Genomic DNA, 12,991 nt, shown 5'->3' with positions numbered 1-12,991 from the left:
CTCTGAGGGTTGCGGACCACGTCCAATCGCACTACCGGAGACACACCTTTTTTCATGGTGTACGGAGCAGAGGCTGTGCTACCCTGCAACATTATACTTGACTCACCTCGGGTGTGCATGTACGAAGAGAGAGAGAGGCCGAGCTCGATCGGCAGGACAACCTCGACGCCCTGGAGGAGGAGTGTGACGTTGCAAAAGCCCGTTCCGCATTTTATCAACAACAAGCACGCAAATATCAAAGCGAAGAAGTATGGGCCAAGACTTATAGCGTTGGCGAACTTGTTCTACGCTTGCCGGAGAAGAAAAATGACAAACTCAAGCCCAAATGGGAGGGTCCCTTCATCATTGACGAAGTTCTCACCGGAGGAGCGTACCGCCTGCGTGATGCATCAGATAATTACTTCGAGCCGAACCCCTGGAACGTGGCCAGACTTCGAAGATTCTATGCCTAAGCGCCGAACTCTTTGTTCGTCTCCTTTTCCCTGCTATTTCCATAATACATTTTTAGTCTTTCTCTCTCTTTTTCGTTTTCCTATTTAGCCTTATAGCTTTCGTGCGGTTAGACCGCGCACCCCTGACGCACACATATGCTTTAAAATATGTACGTCCATTATACCTGGGGGCTTCTTGTACAGAAGCTTGTTATTATTATCCGAGCATCAAGCTCATCACATATGCATTTTCCCCATATGTACCTTTTGTTCGCCATTATATGCATCCATATGACTTAAGTTTTGGCCAAGCTAGGTTGCCTGGCTCATGTGCTTATGCCCTACGTTCCCGTTAGTTCGGCTACGGCATAAAGGGAGCACCTCTGCGATTGTTACTACCGGGTCATCCGGATGTGTACCTCAGACTGGGTGAAGCCAAAAGCTAGCGTTCTTATGGGAATATTCGGTCGGTGGATTAAAGATGTTTCTTGCATTTGCTCCATTGCGAACCCAGAAAAGATATATATATATATATATACATATATATATATATATATATATATATATATATATATATATATATATATATATACATACATAAACACTATTCTGATCACGGGATCAGAATAATATTCTGATCACAACATGAACTTCCCGAGTAACGCGCCTGACCTTCCCCGAGTACTAGGTTGAACTTCAGCTAAAAGGTGTCCAAATGGGGCTTGTGATATACCGTTGGATAGCTATTGACATCAGTATCATGACCCAAATTAAATTTTTGGCAAAATGTAAGCGGTTTAAGAGTAGTTTTGAAAACCATTTTTTCTTCATACAAAAAACGTGAATCTTATTTTCGATCGCATTTTCAAACCGTTTATCGGAATGATGCAAATAATATGGCGTTGGAAAGCTGCTGCAAAACCGCTCCTTCCATATGTTGAAAGTTTTTTCTAATTCTCTACGGTTAAAGAGTAATTCGGAAAATCGTAGAATTTCGCAAACGGAACACCCGAGTTTGTATTTTCGATGCCATTTCTAAACGGCTAATCCAATTGAGGTAAATAATATGGCGTTGGAAAACTTATGAAAATGCGCTACTTTTTCATGTTAAAAGTTTTTTCTAATTTAGAATGGTTTAAAAGTAATTTAGAAAATGGTACCAGTTCCATCGAGTTTGTATTTTCGAGCTAATTTCTTAACCGTACGTCCAAATGCAGCAAATGATATGGCGTTGGAAAGATTGAAGAAATGCGAAACTTTTTTGTATATATTGTTTCTCCTAATTCATTATGGTTTTATGTCAGTTTTGAAAATGGTTAAAAACGTATTTTTGCTGTAATTTCTACAAACTTTATCGGAATGGGGCAAATAATATACCACTGGAAAGCTACGGAAAATTAGAAACTTTTTCATGTTGATGGTTTTCTCTGAATCCTAGCCGTTTTCAAGTAATTTCAAAAACGGCGAAATCATGCATTCTGCCTTTATCGCGAAACAGATTCTTTAAATATGCACCACGTGAAGAACTTGAACTTCTCAGCGTGTGTGCTTGAACTTAACTTTGTTTTTCACGTGTTTTTTTCTCGTAGATCTCCATCCACTGCAAGTAGCTCTCCATCCATTCACCGGAATTGAGCAGGTGATATAACAATGGAAAGCTTCTATAAACACGCAAGTTTCCTGTGTTGATCATCTTTTCATACTCGTGACGATTTTAAAAGTTTTTCATCTAAAATTCATTCATCGTAGTAGTTAAACTTCCTACTGTTTTCACGTTGAACTTCTGTAACGTATTTTTGTTTGTAATTTTCTCATCCATTCGTTAGTGTTACATAAATAATATTCCTTTTGTGAAAACGTCTCTCACAATAATTTTTTTAACTTTCTTCGACCGAGGACTTGAACTTACACAAATGATATTCCTGTCATTTTGAGGTAAATTAGAAAATGACGAGATCATGATTTACGCGTTCATCGCGAGCGAAAATGCACTGTGTGAAGTAGTTGAACTTCTGGGGCATGTTTGTTTGAACTTCACTCTGTTTTTGACGTGTTGTTTTTTGACGTGTTGCTTTTTGCACCGCGTGAAGTAGTTGAACTTATGGGGCATGTCTGTTTGAACTTCACTCTGTTTTCACTTTATTGTATTTTTCTTATATGAAATACACACCATGTAGCACATGAACTTCCGGTTGTTATCACTTTGAACCTCTCTCTGGTTTGAGAGAAGTATTTTAAAACACAAAAAACTACATTTTTATGTATTTTGGATATCTAAATACATGGTTAACCTTTTTCACAAGATTTTTTTGAACTTTTCCTCGCCGAGCACTTGAACTTCTAGCAAACATTTTTTTTGTTTATGAGTTGTTTTTAAAAGTGCAAAAAATGCCATTGTGTTTTTAATTTTTTGAACATGTAAATCCTAGGTTTTAATAAACTCTGAACTTCTGTGTCATTTCAATTTGAACTTCACCTTTTTTATATTTTGATTAAAGAATTGTTCGACTTTTATACGAAAAAATCGAACATTGAAATACAAGGTGAACATATCTCGCAAGAATTTTTGAACTTCCCTGGACAGAGCACGTGAACTTCTTGCAACAAAACCTTTTATGCCTTTTGTTTTCTATTCTTATATTCCTATCTGAAACACATTTCATGTATTAGTTGAACTTCCCGTTGTTTTCGTCTTGAACTTCTGTCACGTATTTTTGTTTAACCTCTCTCACAAGAATTTTGAACTTTCTCGGTCCGGGCACGTGAACTTCTAGCAACAAATTTTAGACTTTGCCTTTTTATTCTTTTTTATCTTATGAAATGCACACCATGCAGAACATGAACTTCTGGTAGTTATGAATTTGAACTTCTCTCTGTTTCACTTTTGTAAAGGAAAAATACACAAAAGTGCACATCATGCATATTTTTTAATGAAAATCGAACCACTTCGTTATTTTAGTTTGAACTTCTAGCTTTTTATAAAATGGTAGTATATAAAAATTTGTGCACTTTTGCTCACGGCTTCTCGACATAAAAGCTCGAATTCGCATGAACTTTTTCTGTACAACAAATTTTCAAATTGTGCGGAGAGCGCATTTGTGAGTGCATGTGAGAGAAGCATAAAAAAACAACTTGATGTTCATATAGAGTCAACCTTCTTCAACAATTCACTTTGAACTTCAAATAAACAAATTGAAAAAGCAAAAAATACTTGCATAGTACCACAACTATTCTGATCCATTTTACTTATATCCATTCACTTACAATATAGTACTACCTCTGCTTTAGATTCATTTTAGCATTTTCACAAACACATGAAGAAAAATGTCCATCCCTTTTGTTGGCATTTCAACAAACAGGTGAATGGCATAAAAAAGTGGGCTTCTCCGATGGACGGCGTGAGTGCAAGAACGGGGCAGGACGTCGGATAGCCGGTGGAGGCCCACCGCGGAATGGCAACGAGGTTCATCAGATGGGGTACGTGTGGATCTCGCCCGACAGTAGGGCACTGCGCGACAATGGAGGTGGATTCTGCAAGACAACGAGGCACAAGGAGCAGATGGAGGTAGGGATCCCGAGTGGTTGGTAGCGGCGGCGGTTGGTGCAGGAGGTGACGGTGTAGTGGGGGCATGTGGTGCCACTTAGTGCACTAAGCGGCGGGTTGGAGGAGGACGGTGGCTACACCGACACTTGGAGGGTCGTGGCCGCTGCAGGTCACGGCTGCAAGTGGAGGAAGGCCGCGGCGGCATGTGCAGGAAGGTCACGCGGAGGCAGGATCCCGGCGATTTGCGATGCGAGCTGGTGGTTGTCACGCGACCGTAGGATCCTGACGAGGGGAGGTTGGTTGGCGGAGGTTGCAGCGGTGCTGCCAGATGGGGTGGTGTGCGAGGCCAAAAGCTGGGGTGGGGGCGGTGCACTGCGATAGCCGGATCAGTGGGTGGAGCACTGCGATGGCGGGTTCTGGGAGCGGGGCGGCGCGGTGGCCGGGGACGGAGGCGGGGCGACACGCTATTTGCTCGTGGCGGCGGGGCCCCAGGATGAGGCTGGCGGCGGGTCCGCGGGAGGTGGCCAGCGGAGGATCCACGGGAGGAGCCCGACGGAGGGTCCACGGGAGGAGCCCGGCGGTGGGTCTGGGGGAGGTGGCCGGCGCTGCATTTCGAGGTGTGGGCGTGGTCGGCGGAGATTCGCGGATGGGTGCGGCGTGGGAACGAGAGGTGGAGGACGTGGGAGTGGGAGGTGGGAGAGAGTAGTTTTTTTGGGCCGCGCCGGTTCACTAGTTTATCAGGAGTTCAGCAACATCTTCGTCGGCCCTATATAGGGCCCATCATGATCCAAATAGTTATTCTAATCCTGGGATTAGAATAGTGCTACTATATATATATTGTGATTTTTTCAATGACAGTTCGGACATGCACTGTAACACATGCACACCTAGGGAAAGGAACTCTTAACGGAACTATTTTCTATCGAAGATGTTTCTTACAACTTTAATGTAATATAACATAACTAGCCAAATACAACTTGTCTATTCAAGCAACTATGACCCCTACGCCTGATTTCCATGCATTCCCCGGTCTATTCGGCCGCACGGGTATTCGGAAACACTCCGCACCTTTGGGTCCCGAGGTTGAAGCGAAAAGGTGTGCCATGACAACCGTTTTACAATTTAGCTAGAATTTACATATGTCAAGGAAGGTACAGAGTAACTTAGACTCATAAATTTCCTCCTCTATACCATCCAACAGGCTATCTAACTTACAATCCTGTTGGGAATATTTGGCAGCTACTGCTACTTGGTCATATACCAAATTAACGGGCACTTCTTTCCCATCTAACCCTAAAGGTCCGACCCAGGCCATGTGATTCGGATCAAGCTTGGTATACCGTGTTTTCACCATGGCCCAGGCCTCTCGCGCACCCTCCCGGCAGGCCGATATTTTCCATAATCGGATATGTCGCCGCGCTCCCTTAAATAGCTCTACAAGCTCCTCCATACTTCCTGGAGGGGAGGCGGATGGCCATAAGGCCTTAGCAACACTCCGCATTGCCTGCCGAGCTTGCTCATGCATTTGCGACAGCCCCTACAGCAGATCATCCGACAATCCGGACATCTCCTCTTCGGGACGGCCTGTCAGCATACCTGCAAACATAACTTTGTCAATACTTTTCATCTCCGAACTATTATAAGGTAAGTTCGGTCACATACTGAATATGCCGCCTCGCATCCTTTTTTTCTCCTTCGCGGAGTCGGCCAGTTGGGCCCGCACATCTTTTAGTTCCTCGCCCAGCTGGATGTTGGAATCCTGAGTTTGTTTTTCTCCTCTCTGACTCGGGTCAGAACGCGCTCGTTGGTGGCATGTAGTCTTTTCGCCTCTTTCTCGCCCGTTTGAGTGGCCTTCAGTTTCTCTTCCAATTGGTCCGACGATCCTGTTATGAGACAAGCAATAGTATCAGCACAGCTGGCATATAATCATTGTTTCTTGATGGAGGGAAACATTACTAGTAGACGCCTTCTTGGATTTCTCCAGTTCGTCACGAGCAGCAGTTAGCTGCATCTGACACTTTTATAGCTCTTGGGCTAGCAGGTCATTCTTCTCTGTAAGAACCTAGTTATACAACGATACTTAAATCAGTTGTACCAACTGCTTCAAGTCTCGGGGGCTATTGGCATATGGTTATCATATTCGGACAAAGTAAACTTACTCACACATCTTTAAATGCTGCTTTGTGGCTCTACTAAGCTCATCTCGAGCAGCTCGGATGTATGCATCAGCCGAGCTGAAGGTGTTAAATGCCTCTTTTGAAAAGCTGGGGTCTTGTAAAACAGCCATGCGGCGCCGATGATTCATGGCGCTCTCCACTTCCGAGTTAGTGACAGATACATCATCCGAATCCTCGGCTAGAGGACAGTCCGACGTTACCCCCGCATCAGCCCTCGTCTTTACGGCAGGATCTGGATCCTGGCTGTGGGAAGTATGACCGTCCAGACCCCCGGATATAGTCCGGCACACCTTTTTCCTGATACAGGATAAACAGAAAGGTCACAGTTGGATGTGACTGCCAAGGTGCATATGTGCAAATCCATACCTCTTTGATGGGGGCTCGGCCATATCTTCGTTTGCCTTCCTCTCCGAAGGCTTGCCTGATGTGGGGGCCGCTCTCTTCGGAGATGCCCCTGGGGAAGCATGGCGCGCCGAACGCCTCCCCTTTTGAGCACAGGACAGTGTGGTGGGTGAGGAAGAATGAGAAAATTCTCTTGGACAAGGTATCTCCGGATTACTTACATGTGAAGCGGGAAGGAGATCGGGGTAATCGGCGATGATGGGTACATCCGTACCATCATAGCTCATCTGATAGAATATTCCATCCTCGAGCTCCACAAATATGTCCTGATATTCCTCATATCTGGGGTCAAGATCCCGGTTGCGATTCTTTGGCTGAGGGGCAGGGTCGTGGATCCCCTCGACAGCCTTTCGCCATTCTTGTTATAAGCGGATAAGATACTGCCTGTCAGGAATGATTCATGGACAGGAGTAAAATAGTGGAGTTAAAGCTTACCCACCTGGGAGGATTATACATGGAAAATCCGTCTCGATATTGGAGATGGGTGAACTCCTCCTTCTCCCCTTTATATAGTTCGGCCAATATTTTGGCCAGGGTGGCGGGGGTCTTTGGGCCCTTCCGACCATAGCGTGAGGCGTCATCTTCCCCGTTATAATGCCACATGGGCAGCCCTCTGTATTGGAGTGGCTGGACCCCCGCGCTATGGACAATCCGGACTGGGCAAGCATCTTAATCTTGCCCAGCAGCAGGCTGATCTCTGCACTATCCTCTTCCTCGAGGCTCCGAGGATGCCAGCTATGGCGTTTCATCAACGGAGCACTTGAAAACTCAGGGCGGCCCATACGGACGAGGTTGGGTAGAGCGACATCGTCAATATAGAACCATTCGGAAGGCCACTCTTCGGAAGCTTTCTTCAGCGTGTCGGACAGGTATCCAGTCCCGGCGATGCGCCACACTTCGGCTCCTCCCACTTCAAAAGTTGACCCACCTTGATTACGAGGGACGAGGCAGAACAGTCTTCTCCATAAATGGAAATGGGCCTCGCAGCCCAGGAATAGCTCGCATAGAGCGACATAACACACAATATGAAGGGTAGAGGCGGGGGTGAGACTGTGCAGTTGGAGGCCGTAATACTCCAACAGACCTCGGAGGAAGGGATGGATCAGATATCCGACACCTCTTAATAAGAAGGGGATGAAGCATACTCGTTTTCCCCTGGACGGATGGGGAAGTTCTCTGCTTGAGCCCCGCCCTTGAAGGACACCATCCCTGCTCATACGAGGACCAAATCCGTGGGGGAAAGAAAGCCCTGTGTTTGTAGCTTCACCAGCTAACTGTGAGAAACTGAACATCTCTCCCAATCCCCCTTTTCGGAGTTGTGGGGACGAGAGGAAGAGCTGGGAGCGCTAGCCATGGTGGGATGGTTCTGCTCCACAAGCTCTGAGGGTTTCTTCCATGAGATTTGGAGGGGATATGAGATCTATTCTCTGTAAATAGGTACCTTTCTGGTATGGTCAGGGTGGTATATGTAAAAATACCCTGACCTCTCGCATTTGCTCGACATGTGGAAACTGAAGTTATCGATGCGCAGAAGCCGAGGGGTACAACATTAAATGGAAGGCCGAACACACTACTTGGAAGTCATTAGTGGAGGAACCCACCTTGCAATGCCAAAGACAATCTATGCACCGAACACCTCATCGTTGAAGACTGGTTCGGGGGCTACTGAGGGAGTCCTGGACTAAGGGGTCCTCGGGCGTCCGGCCTGTTAGCCATGGGCCAGACTGATGGGCTGTGAAGATACGAAGACCGAAGACTGCACTCGTGTCCGAATGGGACTCTCCTTGGCGTGGAAGGCAAGCTTGGCAATCGAATAAGTAGATTCCTTTCTGTGTAACCGACCTTGTGTAATCCTAGATCCCCCCGGTGTCTATATAAACCGGAGGACTTACTCCAGAGGGAGGACAATCATTATCATAGCCACACAAGCTACCGCTAGGGTTTAGCCATTACGATCTTGTGGTATATCAACTCTTGTAATACTCATATTCATCAAGATCAATCAAGCAGGAAGTAGGGTATTACCTCCATAAAGAGGGCCTGAACCTGTGTAAATATCATGTCCCCCGTCTCCTGTTACCATCAATCCTAGACGCACAGTTCGGGACCCCTACCCGAGATCTACCGGTTTTGACACCGACAGGTGAGGCATAATAAATAAGCTCTTTCGAAGAAGGTGTCTGTTAAAATTACTTACATGCCAAGCAGGGAGGAGGCCGGGATAATCGACAATGATGGGAACTTCCGTACCATCGTAGCTCATCTGGTAGAACACTCCATTTTCAAGCTCCACAAATATGTACGGATCCTCTTTGAATCCGGGGTCAAGGTCCCGGTTGTGACCCTCCGGCTGGGGGCGGGGCTATGGATCCCCTTGGTGGCTTTTCGCCATTCCTGTTGCGTGTGGATAGGTTGCTATCCATTAGAAATGATTCAGGGATTGAGTAAAATGGTGGAATTAGAACTTACCCAGCTAGGAGGATTATACATGAAAAATCCATATCGACATTGGAGACGAGTGAACTCCTCTTTCTCCCCTTTGTACAGTTCGGCCAATATTTTGGTCAAAGCGGGGGGGGGGGGTGTTCGGACCCTTCCGACCGCAGCGTGAGGCGTCATCTTCCCAACTATAGTGCCACATGGGAAGCCCTCTGTATTGGAGTGGTTGGACCCCCCCACAGTATGGAGATCGCCATTACCTCGATTATTGATAATCCGGATCGGGTGAGCGTCTTAATCTTGCCCATCAACTGAATGACTTCTGCACTATCCTCCTCCTCGAGGCTCTGAGGGCGCCAGCTGTGGCGTTTCTTCAACGGAGAACTTGAAAATTTGGGGAGATCCATCGGACTGGGTCGGGAAGAGCGGCGTCGTAAATATAGAACCATTTGGAAGGCCACTCTTCGGAAGCCTTCTTCGGCATGCCGGACAGGTATCCGGTCCCGGCGATATGCCATACCTCGGCTCCTCCCACTTTGAATATTGATCCCCCTTTGTTATGAGGGACGAGGCAGAACCGTTTTCTCCATAATTCAAAATGGGTCTCACAGCCCAGGAATAGCTCACATAGAGCAACATAACCGCGATGTGCAGGATGGAGGCAGGAGTGAAGCTGTGCAGTTGGAGGCCATAATACTCCATATGTCCCCGGAGGAAGGGATGGATTGGAAATCCGATGCCCCTTAGCAAGTAGGGAACGAAGCATACTCGGCCCCCCTAGACGGATTGGGGAAATTCTCCACCTGAACCCTGCCATTGAAGGACGTCAATCCTGCTCGGACGGGGACTAGATCCGCGGGGGGAAGAAAGCCCTATTTTTGCAGCTTCGTGAGCTGACCGTGAGATATGGAATATATCTCCCAATCACCTTTTTTGGAGCCGTGGGGACGAGAGGAAGAGCTGGGAGCGCTAGCCATGTTGGAGTGGTTCCTCCTAGCGAGCTCTAAGGATTTTTTTCGCATGGTGTGGAAGGGATCTGAGATCTATTCTCTTTAAATAGGCACCTCTCTTGTATGGTTAGGGTGGTATGTGCAAAAATACCCCAACCTCTCATATTCGCTCGACACGTGGAAGCTGGAGTCAGGAAGGCATGGAAGCCAATGGGCGCGACATTAAATGGAAAAACCGAATACTGCTTTTTAAGTCAGGGACTTTGAAGTAGCCGGAGGAGGAACCCGCCTTGCAATGTCGAAGACAATCTGTGTGCCGGACACCTTGTCATTGAAGTCTGGTTCAGGGGCTACTGAGGGAGTACTGGACTAAGGGGTCCTCAGGCATCCGGCCTGTTGGACATGGGCCGGACTATTGGGCCATGAAGGTACAAGATAGAAGATTTTCTCCCGTGTCTGGATAGGACTCTCCTTTGCATGGATGGCAAGCTAGGCGGCCGGATGTACTATTTCCTTTCTATGTAACCGACTTTGTACAACCCTAGCTCCCTCCGGTGTCTATATAAACTGGAGGGTTTAGTCCGTAGGGACAATCATAATCTCATAGGCTAGACTTCTAGGGTTTTAGCCATTACGATCTCGTGGTAGATGAACTCTTGTAATACTCATATTCTTCAAGATCAATCAAGCAGGAAGTAGCACTACTAGGGAAAACCCTAGTAGTAGCGCGGGTAATTGCCTAGCAGTAGCGCGGGGGACTGCACTACTGCTAGGGCGCTACAGCTAACTTTTAGCAGTAGCGCAGGTGGTACCCGCGCTACTGCTACTTCTAGTAGTAGTAGCGCGGTTGCCACCCGCGCTACTACTACTTAGTTGTAGCATGTGTCAAGGCTCCGCGCTACTATTAACTAATTGAGAATTAAAAAAATCCATCCATGGCGGCTGCTTTTGCTGGGCATCGTCCTCTCCATCCATGCCTGCTACTGGTCCTGGAGGGGATGAAGTTGTCCGTGGTGTTGGTGCTTCCCCACCCAACTTGTGCCCGCACCTCTCGTCTAATGCTGCTACAAGAGAAGAGAACATTATTAGAAAGAGGAATAGAGAGATAGAGAGAAGTAGGAGGAGGAACTCATCGGTGGCCGCCGGAGTTGGAGCCGATGCCCGAAACCCTAGATGAAGCTCGGTGACCTGCTGCTGCTTGTCGTGGGACCCTTGACCCGGCGAGGAGGTGCAAGTGGCTGCGTCCATGGCGGATCTGGTCGCCGCCATGGATGACGCTTTGCTGGTTTTCGTCTCCTTCCACTAGCAGAGAAGAAGGAGCATGAAGGGGGAGGGGAGGGGTCTGCAGTGCCGCCGAGGATGGAGGATGGAGGGGGAGGGGGAGAGGAGGTCGCCGGATTTGTGAGTGCCGCCAAGGTGCGAGGCCGGCAGTGGCGGTGGGTGAGGAAGGGAATGGCGAGTGGGAGGAGAAGGGGAATAAGAAGAGTGTGGGTTTGGATTTGGGCCTCGGCATGCTATGTGTACGTATGTCTTGGTGGGTCGATAGTAGTAGCATGGGTTTATACCCCTCGCTACTACTATGGCATGTCCCGGGCGGGCACGGTAGAGACCACTTAGTAGTAGCGAGGGTTATAAACCCGCGCTACTACTATCAACTTAGTAGTAGCGCGGGTTTATACCCCTCCCTACTACTATAGGATGTTCCGGAGGCGCACGGCAGAGACCACTTAGTAGTAGCGAGGGTTAAAAACCCGCGCTACTACTATCAACTTAGTAGTAGCGAGGGGTAAAAACCCACGCTACTAGTAAGTAGCAGTAGTGAGGGTTATAAACCCTCGCTACTAGTAAGCGTCTGCCTATAAGCTTTTCCCTAGTAGTGTAGGGTATTACCTCCATAGAGAGGGCCCGAACCTGGGTAAACATTGTCTCCCTGTCTCCTGTTACCATCAACCTCACACGCACATTTTGGGACCCCCTACCCGAGATCCGCCGGTTTTGACACCGACATCCAAGATCCAAGAGTAACAAGTCAATGGTGGACAAATATTGTGGGGAACACGAATTTGATTTAGTCAAAATGTATATCGGATCTTGCTCTCCCAATCCGCAAAGTTTCAACAAGTTTGTGTGGAGGGATTGAGATTATTGAGCAAAATGGAGTGTAGCAATGGTGGAGCTCAACAAGACATTAGGGTTAGGGATGGAGGTGGAAGAAAATGCCCTTTTATAGTGTTATTGGCCGGGTGGGCATTTTTGCCCGTTGGACCCCATGTGCATGGGCTAAGTCAGCCCAGTGCGCATGGGGTACTCAGAGAAACCCATCTCGTGCGCACGGGGGTCAAAAGACACCATGCGCACTGGGTGTCCAAAAAGTTTAGCGGTGTTAGAACAGGGTTGTGCTGTGTGTGTAGTTATCATATTGTATAGGGGCTTCTTTGCTTATTTCCCTTCATGTATATGTGCTGGCCTGTTGACCTGATGGAATATATGCTCACTTCATAACATGGTATAAGAGCTAGGGTTAGGTTCCCCAGCCGCCTTCGCCACCGGTCGCTGTTCCTCTCTTTATTGAGCCTCTCCCCTCTTCTTCCTGGTAGCCGATGCCGCCTACTGGTCCAGGCCACTGCTGCCACCGTCCTTCCCGGTCGGCGGCGCCGCCTCAACGTGTTGTTGTTGCTGTTGCTCCTCTTCTCTGCTGTTGCTGCTGCTGCTCTTCTCCTCCTGGTCTGCTGCCACCATCAAGTTGTGCCTCCTGCTAGTGCTGGTCTTCAACGAGGTGCTGCTGCTGCTCTGCTGGAATGGCGCCCTCCACCACCACCAATGTTGTCCCAGTCCCACGATGTCATGTTATCTTCAACGGACAGAACTACAGGGACTGGGTGCAGCACATGAAGCTTCACATGAGGGACTAGCTGGTCTGGGAGCACCTCTCTGGTGCTCTGTCTTGTCCCCTGCTGCCCACTCCTCCGGCTGAGTTGGCCTTCCCTGTTGATGCCGATGAAACCAAGAAACGTGAGATGCTAGATGCTTTTGAAGAGGCCACTGAAG

Source organism: Triticum dicoccoides, chromosome 3A (genome assembly GCF_002162155.2).
Source record: "Triticum dicoccoides isolate Atlit2015 ecotype Zavitan chromosome 3A, WEW_v2.0, whole genome shotgun sequence".
Lineage (NCBI taxonomy): Eukaryota > Viridiplantae > Streptophyta > Magnoliopsida > Poales > Poaceae > Triticum > Triticum dicoccoides.
Note: the sequence above shows the minus strand (reverse complement) of the source record.